Here is a 23,419-nt window from a genome sequence, read left to right as displayed (position 1 = left end):
GGTTTCCTGTACGGGCTGCTCCTGCACACCCTCAACTTTGCCATCCTCGCCGGCCATCCGGACACACCATGGCGTACCGTCTTGCCGTCCGGAGGAGGCGGGGGTCCCCGATGGAGGGCACTCTACGCAGGGGTCCTCCCACTATTCATCAGGGACTTGGCCTGGAGGGTGGTGCACGGAGCAGTGCCGTGCAATAAATTTTTAAGCCGGTTCACGGACTCCCAGGCCGCCTGCAATTTCTGCGGTCTGGAGGAATAAGTGTTCCATGTTTTTATTGAATGCACAAGGTTGCAGCCCCTGTTCCACTATTTGAAGGGGCTGCTCCTGAAATTCTGGCTGCACTTCAGTCCCACTCTCCTGATCTTTGGGGAGCGGGTAGGTCCGAAGGCCTCCTCGTAGGACTGCTCCTGGGCACGGCCAAGGGTGCCATCAGCCGGTCCAGGCAGCGGGCGGTCGAGGGGGTGGTTCAACCTGACTGCCTGCCTCTCTTCCGCTCTTACATCCGGTCCAGGGTGTCCTTGGAGATGGAGCACACGGTGTCCACCGGTACGCTCGCGGTCTTCCACGAGTGGTGGGCACCGGAGGGACTGGAGTGCATCATCACGCCCGGCAACCAAATTTTAATTTGATTTTACGTTTTTTAAGTTTAATTTGTTTTAATTGCCGGTGCTTTTAGTGTCCCCCTCTCCTTTTATAGGGGGCACTGGAAAAAAGGAAAAATTTGATTTTAGTGCCCCAAAAAAAAAAAAAAAAAAGGGCCTTGTGTGTGTCATCCAGGTCGGGTGGCACGGATACATGTTTTATGTTTTCGCAGGTAAACTCAAAAGAGTTTCATGCACAAGGAACCAATGGTAGAGCAGTGGAGGCGTGTCCTGCTCAGTTGGAGCTGTAAGCAGTGAGGAGAGCAGCTAGCAACTTTTGCTCCTGCCTGAGAGAGCCCTGAGACCAGCCCAGGAAGAGAAGGAAGAAAGGGGCTTCACCTTCAACTTTTATCCAGAGGGAGAGGAGGAGAACAGAAAACATTTAACATCTTTTTACCATTCTGCAAGGAGTTGGAGAGAGGGGGAAAAGACAAACAACATCCAGTGTGGAAGGAGGGAGACTCTACATTTCAACAGGTGGGTGTTGGTGCATTTCCCAAAAAGACTTTGTTGTATCGGTGGGGGGAGGAAAGAAGACCACTGAGGGCCGGAGCATCGCGGGGGGTGTGTGTGTGTGTGGAAGTGTGCGTGGGGGCCGTGCTTACAACTAGGCCCCCCCCACAATTGGAACCCCCCCCACCCCCCACATTTGCCTAGCCTGGGATAGCTGGAGCTACCAGGCTGAAGATAGTTTTCTTAATCACCCAATTAAAGATCGTTAGTAGTGTGTGCCTGGTGGCTCCAGCTACCCCAGGTGTAGACATCTTCTCCCCCCACCTGAAGACCGCCCCAAAGACTTTGTGTTTTGCCATCTGGGGAGTGCACCCACCCACAGCTGCGAGGGGAGACCTGCCCTTGCAGCCCCCTCCCCTTCCCACCCCCATCTCTCTCTCTCCGTTACCCTCTGTTTCTCCCCTCTCTCTCTGAGAACCCTTTCCTTCCTAATTTCTAAAAAAAAAACAATTAAGACAACTGAGCAGAGGGAGCAAGGCCTCTCCCCAATTGCCAACGAGGGGAGAGGTGCCTCGTTAAGGGCTCCTCTGCTCAGTTAATATACGAGGCCATTAAAGACCATTAAGGCCTGTGACTTTGGGGTGGGTGTAGCCCTTAAAGGGACCCCGTGATGGCGACCCCATCCACGCCGGTGGCAGGGCCAGCAAGGACGTATGCGCAGGCGGTGTCCACATCCACGGCACCTCCTGCGCCACCCGCTGCCCTGCCACCATTTAGATTAATTACTAAAAAACACGGGGTCAAGAGCTACACTCACCCCACAATGAGCATCGAGGAGTGCGTGCGGGCGATGGCTGGGGTAGTCGGCCCCTCGGCCATTGTCGCAGCCTCCAAGATGTCTGGGAAGGCCGTGTTCTTCCTGGGGTCGTGGCGGGCGGTGTCCCTGGCCCTTGAAAAGGGGCTCACGGTGGGCGGGACGTTCCTGCTGGTGGACACTCTCGAGGCCACCGCGCAGAGTGTCATCATTTCAAACGTCCCGCCCTTTGTTCCCGCTGAGCTCCTCCTCCCTCACCTACACCAACTGGGGGAGGTAAGGTCGGGGATCAACCCCATACCGCTCGGCCTCAGGGAGAACAGCCTGCGCCACGTGTTCTCCTTCCGCCGCCAGCTCTTTGTCCGGCTGGCGCGGGAGGAGACGACGGAGGGGAACTTTAATGTGGTGCACGAGGGGACTGACTACCGCGTCTTTTGGACGTCGGACGGCGTGCGGTGCCATGCCTGCAGGGAGGTGGGGCACGTTCGCAAGAACTGCCCCGCCTCCAAGGCCGCCAAACCACCGAAGGCGGCCAAGGCTGGCGCCGCCGCCACCCCTCCCCCTAGTTGCGTCCGCGTGCCGGGAGCCATCGGTGCGCGGGCATCGTCGGAGGCCTTTGTTTTCAGGGCCTCCGGCGGGGGGGAGGGAGAGCGTCCGAGCGGAAAGAAGGCGCGGAAGAAGGAGAAACATCTAGAGGCGGGTCCCCTCGGTGCGCCGGAAAGTTTGACCACCGCGCTCAGCCCAACCCAGTCACCGGCGAGCGCGGGGTGCCCCGAGCCCGTGCCCGGGCCCTTGAATAACACAACAGAGGGGCCCAGGTGCGGGCAAGAAAAGAAAAAGTGGGGGCGGAGCGGGAGGCCTCGGCAGACATGGGGATCTCCCTGCCTCCGCGCGCCCCCAGGAACAAAAGGAGGCACGGCTCCGATGAGACGGAGGGGGAACAACATCCCTCCGTGGAGGAGTTGGTGCCCGCCGCGTGTCCCGCGTCCCCAACCAGCGCCCCCAAGCAGCGCCGTAGGCGGGAGGAGTCTGTCCCCGGGGAGGGTGAAACAGTTGAGGCTGCCCAGCCTCTGCCTCCCGGGGATGGAGTGCAAGATCTGCCTGTCGTGGGGGGCGTGGGGACCGCGGAGGAATGCGTAGCCGCCGGGCCGGGCGTCCCGGGGACTGAGGCGGGCGAGGCCGAAAAGGCCGAACCTGAGTCCGCCCAGCCAATACCCAACTTCCCCCGGGAGTCGCTCGACCCGGCAGAAACACAAACTATTAAATATGACACTGTAAATGCTGGGCCGGGGGGTGGCAGCGGGGAGGGGGAGGAACACCCACCCTCGCCTCTTGCTGTGGAGCTGGATCACTTGGAGAGCCTGGGGATTTCCTATGGCCGGGTCTCTCCTTGTTCTCCGGTTCCTGGGGCTGGGGGTGGAACCCCTTCCGCTGTCATTTCCCGACCCAGCACCATTTTTAAAAGAGCCCAGTGGGGACTCCTCTGCCGACGATCCTGGGGGTGGGATCGGGGCAGTGCCAGGGCCGGTTGGAGCGGCCGGTTCATTTGCCGTACCTTGTGCGGTCGATGGGCTGGAGGCTGGCGGCCACCTCCCGGAGGAGGACGGGGACTCGGTGGGGGACGCGGGTGAAGACCTAGAGACCACCGCCAGCGAGGCGGTGGATCTGCTCGCGGCCGCCGCCGAGACCATCCTCATTCCTGCAAAGGAACTCCGGGACTTTTTGGCACAGAGCCGGGGTCGCCGCGACCAAGCCCGACTGGCCCTGGAAAAATGGTCCGAGCCGGAGCTGATCAAGTGGTCCGTCCGCGCAGCCGTTAAAACCTTGGCCGCGGGCGGGCCCTTGACAAAGGAGCAGCACCTTGAGCTGCGCGAGCTCGAGGGACTCCTCGCTGGGCTGCGGAGGGAGCGGAGTTCAACAAAAGTCTCCGCTCCCTCCCCCACAATAGGTTAAGGTAGAGGTTGCACTATGCTTTTGCCATGAAGATAACCATAGCCAGCCTCAACATCAACGGCGGCAGAGGGGCACGCCGTAGATTTGACAATTTTTCGCTCCTGCGGGAGGGGAAATATGCGGTGTGCTTCCTGCAAGAAACCCACACCGTTCCGGGAGACGAAGCCACGTGGCTCCTGGAATGGCAAGGAGAGGTCCGCATGAGCCACCTCACCACCATTTCTAGTGGGGTGGCCATCTTGCTGGGCCCGCATTTTCAGCCGGAGATCTTGGGGGTCGAGGAGCCCGTGCCAGGCCGCTTGCTGCACGTAACGGTTCGCCTGGGGGACGTGCCGCTCCATCTCGTGAACGTGTACGCCCCTCATCCCGGCCCGCAGCAGACGCGCTTCTCTGAAGAGGTGTCCGCTCTTCTTGGCTCCGTCGACGTCGGCGACTGCATTGTCCTCGGGGGGGATTTTAACTGCACCCTCGAGGCGAGGGACCGCTCCGGTGCCCCGCAGTGCATGACGGCGATGGAGAAGTTGAGGGACCTGGTCGGGTCCTTCGACTTGGTGGACGTCTGGCGAAATCTCCTCCCTGACTCCAGCGCCTTTACTTGGGTGAGGCCTGGAGTTGGATGGTCGAGAGTCGACCGATTTTACGTGTCTCGGGCGTACGTTTCCTGCGTCCCGGCGGCCTCCATGCGGCCGGTGCCGTGTTCGGACCACCACCTGGTGTGGGCGGAGCTCGCTTCGCTCCTCGCGAGGACGGGGTCCGCGTACTGGCACTTTAACAACCGGCTGCTGGAGGACGTGCGGTTCCAGGACTCGTTCCGTCGATTCTGGTCCGACTGGAGAAGGAAGCAGTGGGGCTTCCCCTCCTTGAGGCTATGGTGGGACGTGGGCAAGGCTCACGTCCGCGTCTTCTGTCAAGAGTACGCGAGGGGGTCGACCAAGAGGCGGGCGGCCAGAATCGGGCGCCTAGAAAAAGAGGTGCTCGACCTGGAAGCCCGTCTCGGTCAAGTCGTCCAGGACCCGGCCCTGCGGACGGTGTACGAAGCGAAGAAGGCCGCGCTGAAGGATCTGCAGCTCGTCGGGTCCCGAGGCGCGTTCATGAGGTCGCGGATCCGGTTCCTGCGGGATCTGGACCGTGGCTCCCCCTTCTTCTACTCGCTGGAAAAAAGGCAGAGTGTCCGTAAGCAGCACTTGACGCTGCTGGCCGACGACGGCTCTCTCGTCTCGGATCCGGAGGGCGTCAACAACAGGGTCCGTGAATATTACGGGGCTCTGTTCTCTCCGGATCCGTCCAGCGAGGAAGCGCGTAGAGTTTTGTGGGAGGACCTGCCGAAGGTCAGCCCGGAGGGCGCCGAAAATCTGGAAGCTCCGCTAAGCCTGGCGGAGCTGACCGGTGCCCTCGCCTGGCTCTCGAGGGGAAAATCCCCGGGGCTGGACGGGCTGACCGTGGAGTTCCACAGGGCGTTCTCGGACGTCCTGGGGAGCGAATACGCGCGGGTCCTGGGGGAAAGTCTGGCGACCGGGGAGATGCCCCTCTCTTGGCGCAGGGCAGTCATCGTCCTGCTGCCTAAGAAGAGCGATCTCCGGCTCCTTAAGAAATGGCGCCCGGTCTCCCTCCTCAGCACGGACTACAAAATCTTCGCCAGGGCGATGTCTGCTCGCCTTGGTGCCGTGCTGGACCACATGATCCACCCCGACCAGTCCTACACGGTCCCGGGCCGGACAATCCACGATAACATCCATCTGGTCCGGGACCTCATCCATTGTTCCCAGGAGGCTGGTCTGTCGGTCGCCTTCCTATCCCTCGACCAAGAGAAGGCGTTCGACAGGGTGGATCACGACTATCTACTCGGAACTCTGCGCCCTTTCGGGTTCGGGACGCATTTCGTCGCCCGGATCCGACTTTTGTACGCCGCCGCGGAGTGTCTGATTAAGGTTAACGGGTCCTTGACGGCGCCCCTTCGCTTTAGGAGAGGGGTGCGCCAGGGATGCCCCATGTCCGGCCAGTTATACGCCGTTTGCGTGGAGCCTTTCCTGCGCCTCTTGCGGACGAGGTTGACGGGACTGGCTCTGCAAGGGCCGGGCGTGGAGGTCGTCCTCTCGGCTTACGCCGATGACGTGCTCCTCGCGATAGAGGATCCCGCTGACCTGCGGAGGATGCGTGAGTGCCAGGAGATTTACTCGGCCGCGTCCTCCGCCAGGATCAACTGGGAGAAATGTTCCGGACTCCTGGTGGGTCAGTGGCGGGTGGACTCCCTGCCGGAGGAGCTCAGGCCTTTTGCCTGGAGCACGACCCATCTCCTCTATCTGGGAGTCTACCTTAGCCCCGACGAGGGAGCCTGGCCGGCGAACTGGCAGGAGCTGGAGGCCAAGGTCGCCGCTCGCCTAGGGCGCTGGACAGGACTGCTCCGAGTGCTGTCCTACAGGGGTCGAGCGCTAGTCATAAACCAGCTGGTGGCCGCAATGCTGTGGTACCGGCTGGTCACTTTGACCCCTCCCCCTGCGTTTGTCGCCAAGATACAGAAGAAGCTGGTGGACTTCTTCTGGAACAACAGGAAGCACTGGGTCTCTGCCGCGGTCTTGAGTCTCCCGCTTGAGGAGGGCGGTCAGTCGTTGGTGTGCGTCAGCGCCCAGCTCGCGACTTTCCGTCTTCAGACCCTGCAGAGATACCTTTACGTCGAGCCCCCTCCTAGGTGGTGCGCTCTGGCGAGGTATTGCTTCCGCCAGCAGCTCGACCTCAATTATGACACGCAGCTCCTGTTTGTGAACTTGGGGGATGCCAGGACCGCCCTCTGGGAGCTGCCTGTCTTTTACAGGGAACTCATCAGGGTCTGGAACAAAGTCTCCACCAAGCGCAGCTCTCCGCCGGCTGGAGTGGCGGCCGTCCTGCAGGAACCGCTGCTCGGGAATCCGTAGCTCCACGTCCGAGGCTTTATGTGGCGGTCGGAAGAGAGGGCTGTGGCTGGTGAGGTGACCAGGGTCAGGGACCTGCTCGATGGCGGAGGAGCGGGCTGGATGGCGCCAGACACGCTGGCGCGGCGCCTAAACTCTGCCAACGTCCGCCACGCGGCCGATGCCATCGAGTCGCTAAAAACAGCTCTGGGCCCTGACTCCGTTAGGTGCATCGAGCAGGCTCAAGCACGTGGGGAGATCCCGTCCGAACTGACCCCCGTCCGGACGGAATTCCTCATCGGCGCCAAACCCCGGAACCTCCCTCGGGGACCGGCGCCTCACAACTTGAGCCGCCTCGGGGAAATCCCCTCCGTGCCTTTCAGTTCCACGCGGAGGGGTTTCCTGTACGGGCTGCTCCTGCACACCCTCAACTTTGCCATCCTCGCCGGCCGTCCGGACACGCCATGGCGTAACATCTTGCCGTCCGGAGGAGGTGGGGGTCCCCGATGGAGGGCACTCTACGCAGGGGTCCTCCCACTATTCATCGGGGACTTGGCCTGGAGGGTGGTGCACGGAGCAGTGCCGTGCAACAAATTTTTAAGCCGGTTCACGGACTCCCAGTCCGCCTGCAATTTCTGCGGTCTGGAGGAGTCCGTGTTCCATGTTTTTATGGAGTGCACAAGGTTGCAGCCCCTGTTCCACTATTTGAAGGGGCTGCTCCTGAAATTCTGGCTGCACTTCAGTCCCACTCTCCTGATCTTTGGGCACCATGTGCGGAGGGGAGCGGGTAGGTCCGAAGGCCTCCTCGTAGGACTGCTCCTGGGCACGGCCAAGGGTGCCATCAGCCGGTCCAGGCAGCGGGCGGTCGAGGGGGTCGTTCAACCTGACTGCCTGCCTCTCTTCCGCTCTTACATCCGGTCCAGGGTGTCCTTGGAGATGGAGCACGCGGTGTCCACCGGTACGCTCGCAGCCTTCCGCGAGAGGTGGGCACCGGAGGGACTGGAGTGCATCATCATGCCCGGCAACCAAATTTTAATTTGATTTTACGTTTTAAAGTTTAATTTGTTTTCATTGCCGGTGCTTTTAGTGTCCCCCTCCCCTTTTATAGGGGGCACTGGGAAAATTTGATTTTAGCGCCCCAAAAAAAAACAAATAAAATAATTAAAAAAAAAAAAAAGGGGCCTTGAAAATGTCTGCTGTGTCACCCAGGTCGGGTGGTATGGTCTTAATGTTTTATGTTTTGCAGGTAAACTCAAAAAAAAAAAAAAAAAGAGTTTCATGCACAAGGAACCAATGGTAGAGCAGTGGAGGCGTGTCCTGCTCAGTTGGAGCTGTGAGCAGTGAGGAGAGCAGCTGGCAACTTTTGCTCCTGCCTGAGAGAGCCCTGAGACCAGCCCAGGAAGAGAAGGACGAAAGGGGCTTCAACACCAACTTCTATCCAGAGGGAGAGGAGGAGAACAGCAAACTTTCAAACATTTTTACCATTTCTGCAAGGAGTTGGAGAGAGGGGGAAAAGACAAACAACATCCAGTGTGGAAGGAGGGAGACTCTACATTTCAACAGGTGGGTGTTGGTGCATTTCCCAAAAAGACTTTGTTGTATCGGTGGGGGGAGGAAAGAAGACCACTGAGGGCCGGAACATCGCGGGGGATGTGTGTGTGTGTGGTAGCGTGCGTGGGGGCCTTGCTTACAACTAGACCCCCCCCACAAATTAGAACCCCCCCCACATTTGCCTAGCCTGGGATAGCTGGAGCTACCAGGCTGAAGATTTACCCAATAAACATCGTTAGCAGTGCGTGCCTGGTGGCTCTAGCTACCCCAGGTGAAGATGTCTTCTCCCCCCACCTGAAGACCAACCCAAAGACTGTGCTTGTGTGTTTTGCCATCTGGGGAGTGCACCCACCCACAGCTGCGAGGGGAGACCTGCCCTCGCGCCCCCCCCACCTTCCCACCCCCCTCTCTCTTTCTCTGCTACTCTGTTTCTCCCCTCTCTCTCTGAGGCCTCTTTCTTCCAAATTAATAAAAAAAAAACAATTAAGACAACTGAGCAGAGGGAGCAAGGCCTCTCCCCAATTGCCAACGAGGGGAGAGGTGCCTCGTTAAGGGCTCCTCTGCTCAGTTTATATACGAGGCCTAATTAAGACCATTAAGGCCTGTGACTTTGGGGTGGGTGTAGCCCTTAAAGGGACCCCGTGATGGCGACCCCATCCACGCCGGTGGCAGGGCCAGCAAGGACGTATGCGCAGGCGGTGTCCACATCCACGGCACCTCCTGCGCCACCCGCTGCCCTGCCACCTTTTACACTTATAACCAGGAAACACGGGGTCAAGAGCTACACTCACCCCACAATGAGCATCGAGGAGTGCGTGCGGGCGATGGCTGGGGTAGTCGGCCCCTCGGCCATTGTCGCAGCCTCCAAGATGTCTGGGAAGGCCGTGTTCTTCCTGGGGTCGGAGCGGGCGGTGTCCCTGGCCCTTGAAAAGGGGCTCACGGTGGGCGGGACGTTCCTGCCGGTGGACCCTCTCGAGGCCACCGCGCAGAGGATCATCGTGTCAAACGTCCCGCCCTTTGTTTCCGCTGAGCTCCTCCTCCCTCACCTACAAGAACTGGGGGAGGTAAGGTCAGGGATCAACCCCATACCGCTCGGCCTCAGGGAGAACAGCCTGCGCCACGTGTTCTCCTTCCTGCGCCAGCTCTTTGTCCGGCTGGCACGGGAGGAGACGACGGAGGGATCATTTAATGTGGTGCACGAGGGGACTGCCTACCGCGTCTTCTGGACGTCGGACGGCGTGCGGTGCCATGCCTGCAAGGAGGTGGGGCACGTTCGCAAGAACTGCCCCGCCTCCAAGGCCGCCAAACCGACGAAGGCGGCCAAGGCTGGCGCCGCCGCCACCCCTCCCCCTAGCTGCGTCCGCGTGCCGGGAGCCATAGGTGCGCGGGCATCGTCGGAGGCCTTTGTTTTCAGGGCCTCCGGCGGGGGGGAGGGAGAGCGTCCGACCGGAAGGAAGGCGCGGAAGAAGACAAAACATCCAGAGGCGGGTCCCCTCGGTGCGCCAGAAAATTTGACCACCGCGCTCAGCCCAACCAAGTCACCGGCGAGCGCGTGGTGCCCCGAGCCCGTGCCCGGGCCCTTGAATAACACCACAGAGGGGCCCAGGCGCGGGCAAGAAAAGGAAAAGGGGGGGGCGGAGCGGGAGGCCTCGGCAGACATGGGGGTCTCCCTGCCTCCGCGCGCCCCCAGGAACAAAAGGAGGCGCGGCTCCGATGAGGCGGAGGGGGAACAACATCCCTCCGCGGAGGAGTCGGTGCCCGCCGCATGTCCCGCGTCCCCCACCAGCGCTCCCTAATTGCGCTGCAGGCGCGAAGAGTCTGTCCCCGGGGAGGGTGAGGCAGTCGACGCTGCCCAGCCGCTGCCTCCTGAGGATGGCATGGAAGATCTGCCTGTCGTGGGGGGCGTGGGGACCGCGGAGGAATGCGTAGCCGCCGGGCCGGGCGTCCCGAGGACTGAGGCGGGCGAGGCCGAAAAGGCCGAACCTGAGCCCGCCCAGCCAATACCCAACTTCCCCCGGGAGTCGCTCGACCCGGCAGAAACAGAATTTAGTGATTTTAATGACACTGTAGATGCTGGGCCGGGGGGTGGCAGCGGGGAGGGGGAGGAACACCCACCCTCGCCTCTTACTTTGGAGCTGGAGCACTTGGGGAGCCTGGGGATCTCCTATGGCCGGGTCTCTCCTTGTTCTCCGGTTCCTGGGGCGGAGGGGGAACCCCTTCCGCTGTCATTTCCCGGCCCAGCACCATTTTTAAAAGAGCCCAGTGGGGACTCCTCTGCCGACGGTCCTGGGGGTGGGATCGGGGCAGAGCCAGGGCCGGTTGGAGCGGCCGGTTCATTTGCCGTACCTTGTGCGGTCGATGGGCCGGCTGCTGGAGGCCACCTCCCGGAGGAGGACGGGGACTCGGTGGGGGACGCGGGAGAAGACCTAGAGACCACCGCCAGGGAGGCGGTGGATCTGCTCGCGGCCGCCGCTGAGGCCCTCCTCATTCGTGCAAAGGAACTCCGGGACTTTTTGACCCAGAGCCGGGGTCGCCGCGACCAAGCCCGACTGGCCCTGGAAAAATGGTCCGAGCCGGAGCTGATCAAGGGGTCCGTCCGCGCCGCCGTTAAAACCTTGGCCGCGGGCGGGCCCTTGACAAAGGAGCAGCACCTTGAGCTGCGCGAGTTCGAGGGACTCCTCGCTGGGCTGCGGAGGGAGCGGAGTTCAACAAAAGACTCCGCTCCCTCCCCCACAATAGGTTAAGGTAGAGGTTGCACTATGCTTTTGCCATGAAGATAACCATAGCCAGCCTCAACATCAACGGCGGCAGAGGGGCACGCCGTAGATTTGACAATTTTTCGCTCCTGCGGGAGGGGAAATATGCGGTGTGCTTCCTGCAAGAAACCCACACCGTTCCGGGAGACGAAGCCACGTGGATCCTGGAATGGCAAGGAGAGGTCCGCATGAGCCACCTCACCGCCATTTCTAGTGGGGTGGCCATCTTGCTGGGCCCGCATTTTCAGCCGGAGATCTTGGGGGTCGAGGGGCCCGTGCCAGGCCGCTTGCTGCACGTAACGGTTCGCCTGGGGGACGTGCCGCTCCATCTCGTGAACGTGTACGCCCCTCATCCCGGCCCGCAGCAAACGCGCTTCTTTGAAGAGGTGTCCGCTCTTCTTGGCTCCGTCGACGTCGGCGACTGCATTGTCCTCGGGGGGGATTTTAACTGCACCCTCGAGGCGAGGGACCGCTCCGGTGCCCCGCAGTGCATGACGGCGACGGAGAAGTTGAGGGACCTGGTCGGGTCCTTCGACTTGGTGGACGTCTGGCGAAATCTCCACCCCGACTCCAGCGCCTTTACTTGGGTGAGGCCTGGAGTAGAATGGTCTAGAGTCGACCGCCTTTACGTGTCTCGGGCGTACGTTTCCTGCGTCCCGGCGGCCTCCATGCGGCCGGTGCCGTGTTCGGACCACCACCTGGTGTGGGCGGAGTTCGCTTCGCTCCGCGCGAGGACGGGGTCCGCGTACTGGCACTTTAACAACCAGCTGCTGGAGGACGTGCGGTTCCAGGACTCGTTCCGTCGATTCTGGTCCGACTGGAGAAGGAAGCAGGGGGGCTTCCCCTCCTTGAGGCTATGGTGGGACGTGGGCAAGGCTCACGTCCGCGTCTTCTGTCAAGAGTACGCGAGGGGGTCGACCAAGAGGCGGGCGGCCAGAGTCGGGCACCTAGAAAAAGAGGTGCTCGACCTGGAAGCCCGTCTCGGTCAAGTCGTCCAGGACCCGGCCCTGCGGACGGTGTACGAAGCGAAGAAGGCCGCGCTGAAGGACCTGCAGCTCGTCGGGTCCCGAGGCGCGTTCGTGAGGTCGCGGATCCGGTTCCTGCGGGATCTGGACCGCGGCTCCCCCTTCTTCTACTCGCTGGAAAAAAGGCAGAGTGTCCGTAAGCAGCTCTTGACGCTGCTGGCCGACGACGGCTCTCTCGTCTCGGATCCGGAGGGCGTCAACAACAGGGTCCGTGAATATTACGGGGCTCTGTTCTCTCCGGATCCGTCCAGCGAGGAAGCGCGTAGAGTTTTGTGGGAGGACCTGCCGAAGGTCAGCCCAGAGGGCGCCGAAAATCTGGAAGCTCCGCTAAGCCTGGCGGAGCTGACCGGTGCCCTCGCCCGGCTCTCGAGGGGAAAATCCCCGGGGCTGGACGGGCTGACCGTGGAGTTCCACAGGGCGTTCTGGGACGTCCTGGGGAGCGACTACGCGCGGGTCCTGGGGGAAAGTCTGGCGACCGGGGAGATGCCCCTCTCTTGGCGCAGGGCAGTCATCGTCCTGTTGCCTAAGAAGGGCGATCTCCGCCTCCTTAAGAACTGGCGCCCGGTCTCCCTCCTCAGCACGGACTACAAAATCTTCGCCAGGGCGATGTCTGCTCGCCTTGGTGCCGTGCTGGACCACATGATCCACACCGACCAGTCCTACACGGTCCCGGGCCGGACAATCCACGATAACATCCATCTGGTCCGGGACCTCATCCATTGTTCCCAGGAGGCTGGTCTGTCGGTCGCCTTCCTATCCCTCGACCAAGAGAAGGCGTTCGACAGGGCGGATCACGACTATCTGCTCGGAACTCTGCGCGCTTTCGGGTTCGGGACGCATTTCGTCGCCCGGATCCGACTTTTGTACGCCGCCGCAGAGTGTCTGATTAAGGTTAACGGGTCCTTGACGGCGCCCCTTCGCTTTAGGAGAGGGGTGCGCCAGGGATGCCCCATGTCCGGCCAGTTATATGCTGTTTGCGTGGAGCCTTTCCTGCGCCTCTTGCGGACGAGGTTGACGGGACTGGCTCTGCAAGGGCCGGGCGTGGAGGTCGTCCTCTCGGCTTACGCCGATGACGTGCTCCTCGCGGTAGAGGATCCCGCTGACCTGCGGAGGATGCGTGAGTGCCAGGAGATTTACTCGGCCGCGTCCTCCGCCAGGATCAACTGGGAGAAATGTTCCGGACTCCTGGTGGGTCAGTGGCGGGTGGACTCCCTGCCGGAGGAGCTCAGGCCTTTTGCCTGGAGCACGACCCATCTCCTCTATCTGGGAGTCTACCTTAGCCCCGACGAGGGAGCCTGGCCGGCGAACTGGCAGGAGCTGGAGGCCAAGGTCGCCGCTCGCCTAGGGCGCTGGACAGGACTGCTCCGAGTGCTGTCCTACAGAAGTCGAGCGCTAGTCATAAACCAGCTGGTGGCCGCAATGTTGTGGTACCGGCTGGTCACTTTGACCCCTCCCCCTGCGTTTGTTGCCAAGGTACAGAAGAAGCTGGTGGACTTCTTCTGGAACAACAGGAAGCACTGGGTCTCTGCCGCGGTCCTGAGTCTCCCGCTTGAGGAGGGCGGTCAGTCGTTGGTGTGCGTCAGCGCCCAGCTCGCGACTTTCCGTCTTCAGACCCTGCAGAGATACCTTTACGTCGAGCCCCCTCCTAGGTGGTGTGCTCTGGCGAGGTATTTTTTCCGCCAGCAGCTCGACCTCAATTATGACACGCAGCTCCTGTTTGTGAACTTGGGGGGTGCCAGGACCGCCCTCCGGGAGCTGCCTGTCTTTAACAGGGAACTCATCAGGGTCTGGAACAAAGTCTCCACCAAGCGCAGCTCTCCGCCGGCTGGAGTGGCGGCCGTCCTGCAGGAACCGCTGCTCGGGAATCCGTACCTCCACGGCCGAGGCTTTATGTGGCGGTCGGAAGAGAGGGCTGTGGCTGGTGAGGTGACCAGGGTCAGGGACCTGCTCGATGGCGGAGGACCGGGCTGGATGGCGCCAGACACGCTGGCGCGGCGCCTAAATTCTGCCAACGTCCGCCACTCGGCCGATGCCATCGAGTCGCTAAAAACAGCTCTGGGCCCTGACTCCGTTAGGTGCATCGAGGAGGCTCAAGCACGTGGGGAGATCCCGTCCGAACTGACCCCCGTCCGGACGGAATTCCTCATCGGCGCCAAACCCCGGAACCTCCCTCGGGGGCCGGCGCCTCACAACTTGAGCCGCCTCGGGGAAATCCCCTCCGTGCCTTTCTGTTCCGCGCGGAGGGGTTTCCTGTACGGGCTGCTCCTGCACACCCTCAACTTTGCCATGCTCGCCGGCCGTCCGGACACGCCATGGCGTATCATCTTGCCGTCCGGAGGAGGCGGGGGTCCCCGATGGAGGGCACTCTACGCAGGGGTCCTCCCACTATTCATCGGGGACTTGGCCTGGAGGGTGGTGCACGGAGCAGTGCCGTGCAATACATTTTTAAGCCGGTTCACGGACTCCCAGGCCGCCTGCAATTTCTGCGGTCTGGACGAGTCCGTGTTCCATGTTTTTATTGAATGCACAAGGTTGCAGCCCCTGTTCCATTATTTGAAGGGGCTGCTCCTGAAATTCTGGCTGCACTTCAGTCCCACTCTCCTGATCTTTGGGCACCCTGTGCGGAGGGGAGCGGGTAGGTCCGAAGGCCTCCTCGTAGGACTGCTCCTGGGCACGGCCAAGGGGGCCATCAGCCGGTCCAGGCAGCGGGCGGTCGAGGGGGTCGTTCAACCTGACTGCCTGCCTCTCTTCCGCTCTTACATCCGGTCCAGGGTGTCCTTGGAGATGGAGCACGCGGTGTCCACCGGTACGCTCGCGGCCTTCATCACGCCCGGCAACCAAATTTTAATTTGATTTACGTTTTAAAGTTTAATTTGTTTTAATTGCCGGTGCTTTTAGTGTCCCCCTCTCCTTTTATAGGGGGCACTGGAAAAAGGAAAAATTTGATTTTAGTGCCCAAAAAAAAAAAAAAACTCAAAAAAAACCCCAAAAAAACAAAAAAAGGGCCTTGTAAATATCTTGTGTGTGTCATCCAGGTCGGGTGGCACGGATACATGTTTTATGTTTTGCAGGTTAACTCAAAAGAGTTTCATGCACAAGGAACCAATGGTAGAGCAGTGGAGGCGTGTCCTGCTCAGTAGGAGCTGAGCTGCAGAGAGGAGAGCAGCTAGCAACTTGACCTCCTGCCTGGAGAGCCCTGAGACCAGCCCAGGAAGAGAAGGAAGAAAGGGGCTTCAACACCAACTTTTATCCAGAGGGAGAGGAGGAAAAAGCAGAAAACTTTGAACAACTTTACCATTCTGCAAAGAGTTGGAGAGAGGGGGAAAAGACCAACAACATCCAGTGTGGAAGGAGGGAGACTCTACATTTCAACAGGTGGGTGTTGGTGCATTTCCCAAAAAGACTTTGTTGTATCGGTGGGGGGAGGAAAGAAGACCACTGAGGGCCGGAACATCGCGGGGGGTGTGTGTGTGTGTGGTAGTGTGTGTGGGGGCCGTGCTTACAACTAGGCCCCCCCCCACAATTGGAACCCCCCCCACCCCCCCACATTTGCCTAGCCTGGGATAGCTGGAGCTACCAGGCTGAAGTTTCTTTAAAATCACCAATTAACATCATTAGGAGTGTGTGCCTGGTGGCTCTAGCTACCCCAGGTGAAGACGTCTTCTCCCCCCACCTGAACATCAACCCAAAGACTGTGCTTGTGTGTTTTGCCATCTGGGGAGTGCACCCACCCACAGCTGCGAGGGGAGACCTGCCCTCGCAGTCCCCCCCCCCTTCCCACCCCCCTCTCTCTTTCTCCGTTACCCTCTGTTTCTCCCCTCTCTCTCTGAGAACCCTTTTCTTCCTAATTTAAAAAAAAAACAATTAAGACAACTGAGCAGAGGGAGCAAGGCCTCTCCCCAATTGCCAACGAGGGGAGAGGTGCCTCGTTAAGGGCTCCTCTGCTCAGTTAAATATACGAGGCCATTAAAGACCATTAAGGCCTGTGACTTTGGGGTGGGTGTAGCCCTTAAAGGGACCCCGTGATGCCGACCCCATCCACGCCGGTGGCAGGGCCAGCGAAGACGTATGCGCAGGTGGCAACCGCTTCCACGGCACCTCCTGCGCCACCCGCTGCCCTGCCACCTTTCAGATTAATTACCAAAAAACACGGGGTCAAGAGCTACACTCACCCCACAATGAGCATTGAGGAGTGCGTGCGGGCGATGGCTGGGGTAGTCGGCCCCTCGGCCATTGTCGCAGCCTCCAAGATGTCTGGGAAGGCCGTGTTCTTCCTGGGGTCGGAGCGGGCGGTGTCCCTGGCCCTCGAAAAGGGGCTCACGGTGGGCGGGACGTTCCTGCCGGTGGACCCTCTCGAGGCCACCGCGCAGAGCGTCATCATATCGAACCTCCCGCCCTTTGTTCCCGCTGAGCTCCTCCTCCCTCACCTACACCAACTGGGGGAGGTAAGGTCGGGGATCAACCCCATACCGCTCGGCCTCAGGGAGAGCAGCCTGCGCCACGTGTTCTCCTTCCGTCGCCAGCTCTTTGTCCGGCTGGCGCAGGAGGAGACGACGGAGGGGAACTTTAATGTGGTGCACGAGGGGACTGCCTACCGCATCTTTTGGACGTCGGACGGCGTGCGGTGACATGCCTGCAGGGAGGTGGGGCATGTTCATAACAACAGCCCCGCCTCCAAGGCCGCCAAACCACCGAAGGCGGCCAAGGCTGGCGCCGCCGTCACCCCTCCCTCTAGTTGCGTCCGCGTGCCGGGAGCCGTAGGTGCGCGGGCATCGTCGGAGGCCTTTGTTTTCAGGGCCTCCGGCGGGGGGGAGGGAGAGCGTCCGGCCGGAAAGAAGGCGCGGAAGAAGGCAAAACATCAAGAGGCGGGTCCCCTCGGTGCGCCAGATAATTTGACCACCGCGCTCAGCCCAACCCCGTCACCGGCGAGCGCGGGGTGCCCCGAGCCCGTGCCCGAGCCCTTGAATAACACCACAGAGGGGCCCGGGCGCGGGAAAGGAAAGGAAAAGGGTGGGGCGGTGCGGGAGGCCTCGGCAGACATGGGGGTCTCCCTGCCTCCGCGCGCCCCCAGGAACAAAAGGAGGCGCGGCTCCGATGAGGCGGAGGGGGAACAATATCCCTCCGCGGAGGAGTCGGTGCCCGCCGCGTGTCCCGCGTCCCCCACCAGCGCTCCCAAATTGCGCTGCAGGCGCGAAGAGTCTGTCCCCGGGGAGGGTGAGGCAGTCGAGGCTGCCCAGCCGCTGCCTCCTGGGGATGGAGTGGAAGATCTGCCTGTCGTGGGGGGCGTGGGGCCAGCGGAAGAATGCATTGCCGCCGGGACGGGCGTCCCGGGGACTGAGGCGGGCGGGGCCGAAAAGGCCGAACCTGAGCCCGCCCAGCCAATACCCAACTTCCCCCGGGAGTCGCTCAACCCGGCAGAAACACGAACTGATTTTAATGAAACTGTAGATGCTGGGCCGGGGGGTGGCAGCGGGGAGGGGGAGGAACACCCACCCTCGCCCCTTACTTTGGAGCTGGTGCACTTGGGGAGCCTGGGGATTTCCTGTGGCCGGGTCTCTCCTTGTTCCCCGGTTCCTGGGGCGGAGGGGGAACCCCTTCCGCTGTCATTTTCCGACCCAGCACCATTTTTAAAAGAGCCCAGTGGGGACTCCTCTGCCGACGATCCTGGGGGTGGGATCGGGGCAGTGCCAGGGCCGGTTGGAGCGGCCGGTTCATTTGCCGTACCTTGTGCGGTCGATGGGCCGGCTGCTGGCGGCCACCTCCCGGAGGAGGACGGGGACTCGGTGGGCGACGCGGGTGAAGACCGAGAGACCACCGCCAGCGAGGCGGTGGATCTGCTCGCCGCCGCCGCCGAGACCATCCTCATTCCTGCACGGGAACTCCGGGACCTTTTGGCCCAGAGCAGGGGTCGCTGCAACCATGCCCGACTGGCCCTGGAAAAATGGTCCAAGTCAGAGCTGATCAAGGGGTCCGTCCGCGCCACCGTCAAAATCTTGGCCGCGGGCGGGCCTTTGACAAAGGCGCAACACCTTGAGCTGCGCGAGCTCGAGGGACTCCTCGCTGGGCTGCGGAGGGAGCGGAGTTCAACAAAAGACTCCGCTCCCTCCCCCACAAGAGGTTCAGGTAGAGGTTGCACTGTGCTTTTGCCATGAAGATAACCATAGCCAGCCTCAACATCAACGGCGGCAGAGTGGCACGCCGTAGATTTGACAATTTTTCGCTCCTGCGGGAGGGGAAATATGCGGTGTGCTTCCTGCAAGAAACCCACACCGTTCCGGGAGACGAAGCCACGTGGCTCCTGGAATGGCAAGGAGAGGTCCGCATGAGCCACCTCACCGCCATTTCTAGTGGGGTGGCCATCTTGCTGGGCCCGCATTTTCAGCCGGAGATCTTGGAAGTCGAGGAGCCCGTGCCAGGCCACTTGCTGCACGTAACGGTTCGCCTGGGGGACGTGCCCCTCCATCTCGTGAACGTGTAAGCCCCTCAGCCCGGCCCGCAGCAAACGCGCTTCTTTGAAGAGGTGTCCGCTCTTCTTGGCTCCGTCGACGTCGGCGACTGCATTGTCCTCGGGGGGGATTTTAACTGAACCCTCGAGGCGAGGGACCGCTCCGGTGCCCCGCAGTGCATGACGGCGATGGAGAAGTTGAGGGACCTGGTCGTGTCCTTCGACTTGGTGGACGTCTGGCGAAATCTCCACCACGACTCCAGCGCCTTTACTTGGGTGAGGCCTGGAGTAGAATGGTCTAGAGTCGACCGCCTTTACGTGTCTCGGGCGTACGTTTCCTGCGTCCCGGCGGCCTCCATGCGGCCGGTGCCGTGTTCGGACCACCACCTGGTGTGGGCGGAGCTCGCTTCGCTCCGCGCGAGGACGGGGTCCGCGTACTGGCACTTTAACAACTGGCTGCTGGAGGACGTGCGGTTCCAGGACTTGTTCCGTCGATTCTGGTCCGACTGGAGAATGAAGCAGGGGGGCTTCCCCTCCTTGAGGCTATGGTGGGACGTGGGCATGGCTCACGTCCGCGTGTTCTGTCAAGAGTACGCGAGGGGGTCGACCAAGAGGCGGGCGGCCAGAGTCGGGCGCCTAGAAAAAGAGGTGCTCGACCTGGAAGCCCGTCTCGGTCAAGTCGTCCAGGACCCGGCCCTGCGGACGGTGTACGAAGCGAAGAAGGCCGCGCTGAAGGACCTGCAGCTCGGCGGGTCCCGAGGCGCGTTCGTGAGGTCGCGGATCCGGTTCCTGCGGGATCTGGACCGCGGCTCCCCCTTCTTCTACTCGCTGGAAAAAATGCAGAGTGTCCGTAAGCAGCTCTTGACGCTGCTGGCCGATGACGGCTCTCTCGTCTCGGATCCGGAGGGCGTCAACAACAGGGTCCGTGAATATTACGGGGCTCTGTTCTCTCCGGATCCGTCCAGCGAGGAAGCGCGTAGAGTTTTGTGGGAGGACCTGCCGAAGGTCAGCCCGGAGGGCGCCGAAAATCTGGAAGCTCCGCTAAGCCTGGCGGAGCTGAGCGGTGCCCTCGCCCGGCTCTCGAGGGGAAAATCCCCGGGGCTGGACGGGCTGACCGTGGAGTTCCACAGGGCGTTCTGGGATGTCCTGGGGGGCGACTACGCGCGGGTCCTGGGGGAAAGTCTGGCGACCGGGGAGATGCCCCTCTCTTGGCGCAGGGCAGTCATCGTCCTGCTGCCTAAGAAGCGCGATCTCCGCCTCCTTAAGAACTGGCACCCGGTCTCCCTCCTCAGCACGGACTACAAAATCTTCGCCAGGGCGATGTCTGCTCGCCTTGGTGCCGTGCTTGACCACATGATCCACCCCGACCAGTCATACACGGTCCCGGGCCGGACAATCCACGATAACATCCATCTGGTCCGGGACCTCATCCATTGTTCCCAGGAGGCTGGTCTGTCGGTCGCCTTCCTATCCCTCGACCAAGAGAAGGCGTTCGACAGGGCGGATCACGACTATCTGCTCGGAACTCTGCGCGCTTTCGGGTTCGGGACGCATTTCGTCGCCCGGATCCGACTTTTGTACGCCGCCGCGGAGTGTCTGATTAAGGTTAACGGGTCCTTGACGGCGCCCCTTCGCTTTAGGAGAGGGGTGCGCCAGGGATGCCCCATGTCCGGCCAGTTATATGCTGTTTGCGTGGAGCCTTTCCTGCGCCTCTTGCGGACGAGGTTGACGGGACTGGCTCTGCAAGGGCCGGGCGTGGAGGTCGTCCTCTCGGCTTACGCCGATGACGTGCTCCTCGCGGTAGAGGATCCCGCTGACCTGCGGAGGATGCGTGAGTGCCAGGAGATTTACTCGGCCGCGTCCTCCGCCAGGATCAACTGGGAGAAATGTTCCGGACTCCTGGTGGGTCAGTGGCGGGTGGACTCCCTGCCGGAGGAGCTCAGGCCTTTTGCCTGGAGCACGACCCATCTCCTCTATCTGGGAGTCTACCTTAGCCCCGACGAGGGAGCCTGGCCGGCGAACTGGCAGGACCTGGAGGCCAAGGTCGCCGCTCGCCTAGGGCGCTGGACAGGACTGCTCCGAGTGCTGTCCTACAGGGGTCGAGCGCTAGTCATAAACCAGCTGGTGGCCGCAATGTTGTGGTACCGGCTGGTTACTTTGACCCCTCCCCCTGCGTTTGTCGCCAAGATACAGAAGAAGCTGGTGGACTTCTTCTGGAACAAAAAGGAAGCACTGGGTCTCTGCTGCGGTCTTGAGTCTCCCACTTGAGGAGGGCGGTCAGTCGTTGGTGTGCGTCAGCGCCCAGCTCGCGACATTCCGTCTTCAGACCCTGCAGAGATACCTTTACGTCGAGCCCCCTCCTAGGTGGTGCGCTCTGGCGAGGTATTTCTTCCGCCAGCAGCGCGACCTCAATTATGACACGCAGCTCCTGTTTGTGAACTTGGGGGGTGCCAGGACCGCCCTCCGGGAGCTGCCTGTCTTTTACAGGGAACTCATCAGGGTCTGGAACAAAGTCTCCACCAAGCGCAGCTCTCCGCCGGCTGGAGTTGCGGCCGTCCTGCAGGAACCGCTGCTCGGGAATCCGTACCTCCACGGCCGAGGCTTTATGTGGCGGTCGGAAGAGAGGGCTGTGGCTGGTGAGGTGACCAGGATCAGGGACCTGCTCGATGGAGGAGGAGCGGGCTGGATGGCGCCAGACACGCTGGCGCGGCGCCTAAGTTCTGCCAACGTCCGCCACGTGGCCGATGCCATCGAGTCGATAAAAACAGCTCTGGGCCCTGACTCCGTTAGGTGCATCGAGGAGGCTCAAGCACGTGGGGAGATCCCGTCCGAACTGACCCCCGTCCGGACGTAATTCCTCATCGGCGCCAAACCCCGGAACCTCCCTCAGGGGCCGGCGCCTCACAACTTGAGCCGCCTCGGGGAAATCCCCTCCGTGCCTTTCAGTTCCGCGCGGAGGGGTTTCCTGTACGGGCTGCTCCTGCACACCCTCAACTTTGCCATCCTCGCCGGCCGTCCGGACACGCCATGGCGTACCATCTTGCCGTTCGGAGGAGGCGGGGGCCCCAGATGGAGGGCACTCTACGCAGGGGTCCTCCCACTATTCATCGGGGATTTGGCCTGGAGGGTGGTGCAAGGAGCAGTGCCGTGCAACAAATTTTTAAGCCGGTTCACGGACTCCCAGGCCACCTGCAATCTCTGCGGTCTGGAGGAGTCCGTGTTCCATGTTTTTATTGAGTGCACGAGGTTGCAGCCCCTGTTCCATTATTTGAAGGGGCTGCTCCTGAAATTCTGGCTGCACTTCAGTCCCACTCTCCTGGTCTTTGGGCACCCTGTGCGGAGGGGAGCGGGTAGGTCCGAGGGCCTCCTCGTAGGACTGCTCCTGGGCACGGCCAAGGGTGCCATCAGCCGGTCCAGGCAGCGGGCGATCGAGGGGGTCGTTCAACCTGACTGCCTGCCTCTCTTCCGCTCTTACATCCGGTCCAGGGTGTCCTTGGAGATGGAGCACGCGGTGTCCACCGGTACGCTCGCGGCCTTCCGCGAGAGGTGGGCACCGGAGGGACTGGAGTGCATCATCACGCCCGGCAACCAAATTTTAATTTGATTTTACATTTTAAAGTTTAATTTGTTTTCATTGCCGGTGCTTTTAGTGTCCCCCTTTCCTTTTATAGGGGGCACTGGGGAAAATTGTGATTTTAGTGCCCAAAAAAAAACCAAAAAAAGAAAAACACAAAGAAAAAACAAAAAAAAGGGGGGAAAAAAAAAGGGCCTTGTAAATGTCTGGAGTGTCACCCAGGTCGGGTGGCACCGTTTAATGTTTTATGTTTTCGCAGGTAAACTCAAAAGAGTTTCATGCACAAGGACCCCCAGGTCCCTCTGCACCGCAGCATGTTGCAATTTCTCCCCATTCAAATAATATTCACTTTTACTGTTTTGTTTTTCCCCCTAAGGTGGATGACCTCACATTTTCTGACATTGTATTCCATCTGCCAAATCTTAGCCCATTCGCTTAACCGATTTAAATCTCTTTGCAGCCTCTCTGTGTCCTCTGCACAACCCGCTTTCCCACTAATCTTTGTGTCATCCGCAAATTTTGTTCCACTGCACTCTGTCCCCTCTTCCATGTCATCTATGTATATTGTTAACAGTTGTGGTCCCAGCACCGATCCCTGTGTCGCACCACTAACCACCGATTTCCAACCCAAAAAGGACCCATTTATCCCGACTCTCTGCTTTCTGTTCGCCAGCCAATTCTCTATCCATGCTAATACATTTCCTCTGACTCCGCATACCTTTATCTTCTGCAGTAACCTTTTGTGTGGCACCTTATCGATTGCCTTTTGGAAATCTAAATACACCACATCCATCGGTACACCTCTATCCATCATGCTCGTTATATCCTCAAAGAATTCCAGTAAATTAGTTAAACATGATTTCCTCTTCATGAATCCATGTTGCGTCGGCTTGATTGCACTATTCCTATTTAGATGTCCCGCTATTTCTTCCTTAATGATAGCTTCAAGCATTTTCCCCACTACAGATGTTAAACTAACCGGCCTATGGTTACCTGCCTTTTGTCTGCCCCCTTTTTTTTAAACAGAGTCGTTACATTAGCTGCTTTCCAATCCGCTGGTACCTCCCCAGAGTCCAGAGAATTTTAGTAGATTATAACGAATGTATCTGCTATAACTTCCGCCATCTCTTTTAATATCCTGGGATGCATTTCATCCGGACCAGGGGACTTGTCTACCTCGAGTCCCATTAGCCTGTCCAGCACTACCCCCCTCATGACAGTGATTATCTCAAGGTCCTCCCTTCCCACATTCCCATGACCAGCAATTTTTAGCATGGTTTTTGTGTCTTCCACTGTGAAGACCGAAGCAAAATAATTGTTTG

The sequence above is a fragment of the Pristiophorus japonicus genome, unplaced genomic scaffold, assembly GCF_044704955.1.
Source record: "Pristiophorus japonicus isolate sPriJap1 unplaced genomic scaffold, sPriJap1.hap1 HAP1_SCAFFOLD_571, whole genome shotgun sequence".
Classification (NCBI taxonomy): Eukaryota; Metazoa; Chordata; class Chondrichthyes; family Pristiophoridae; genus Pristiophorus; species Pristiophorus japonicus.
The sequence above is the reverse complement of the archived record's forward strand: the minus strand, read 5'-3'. Positions refer to the sequence as shown.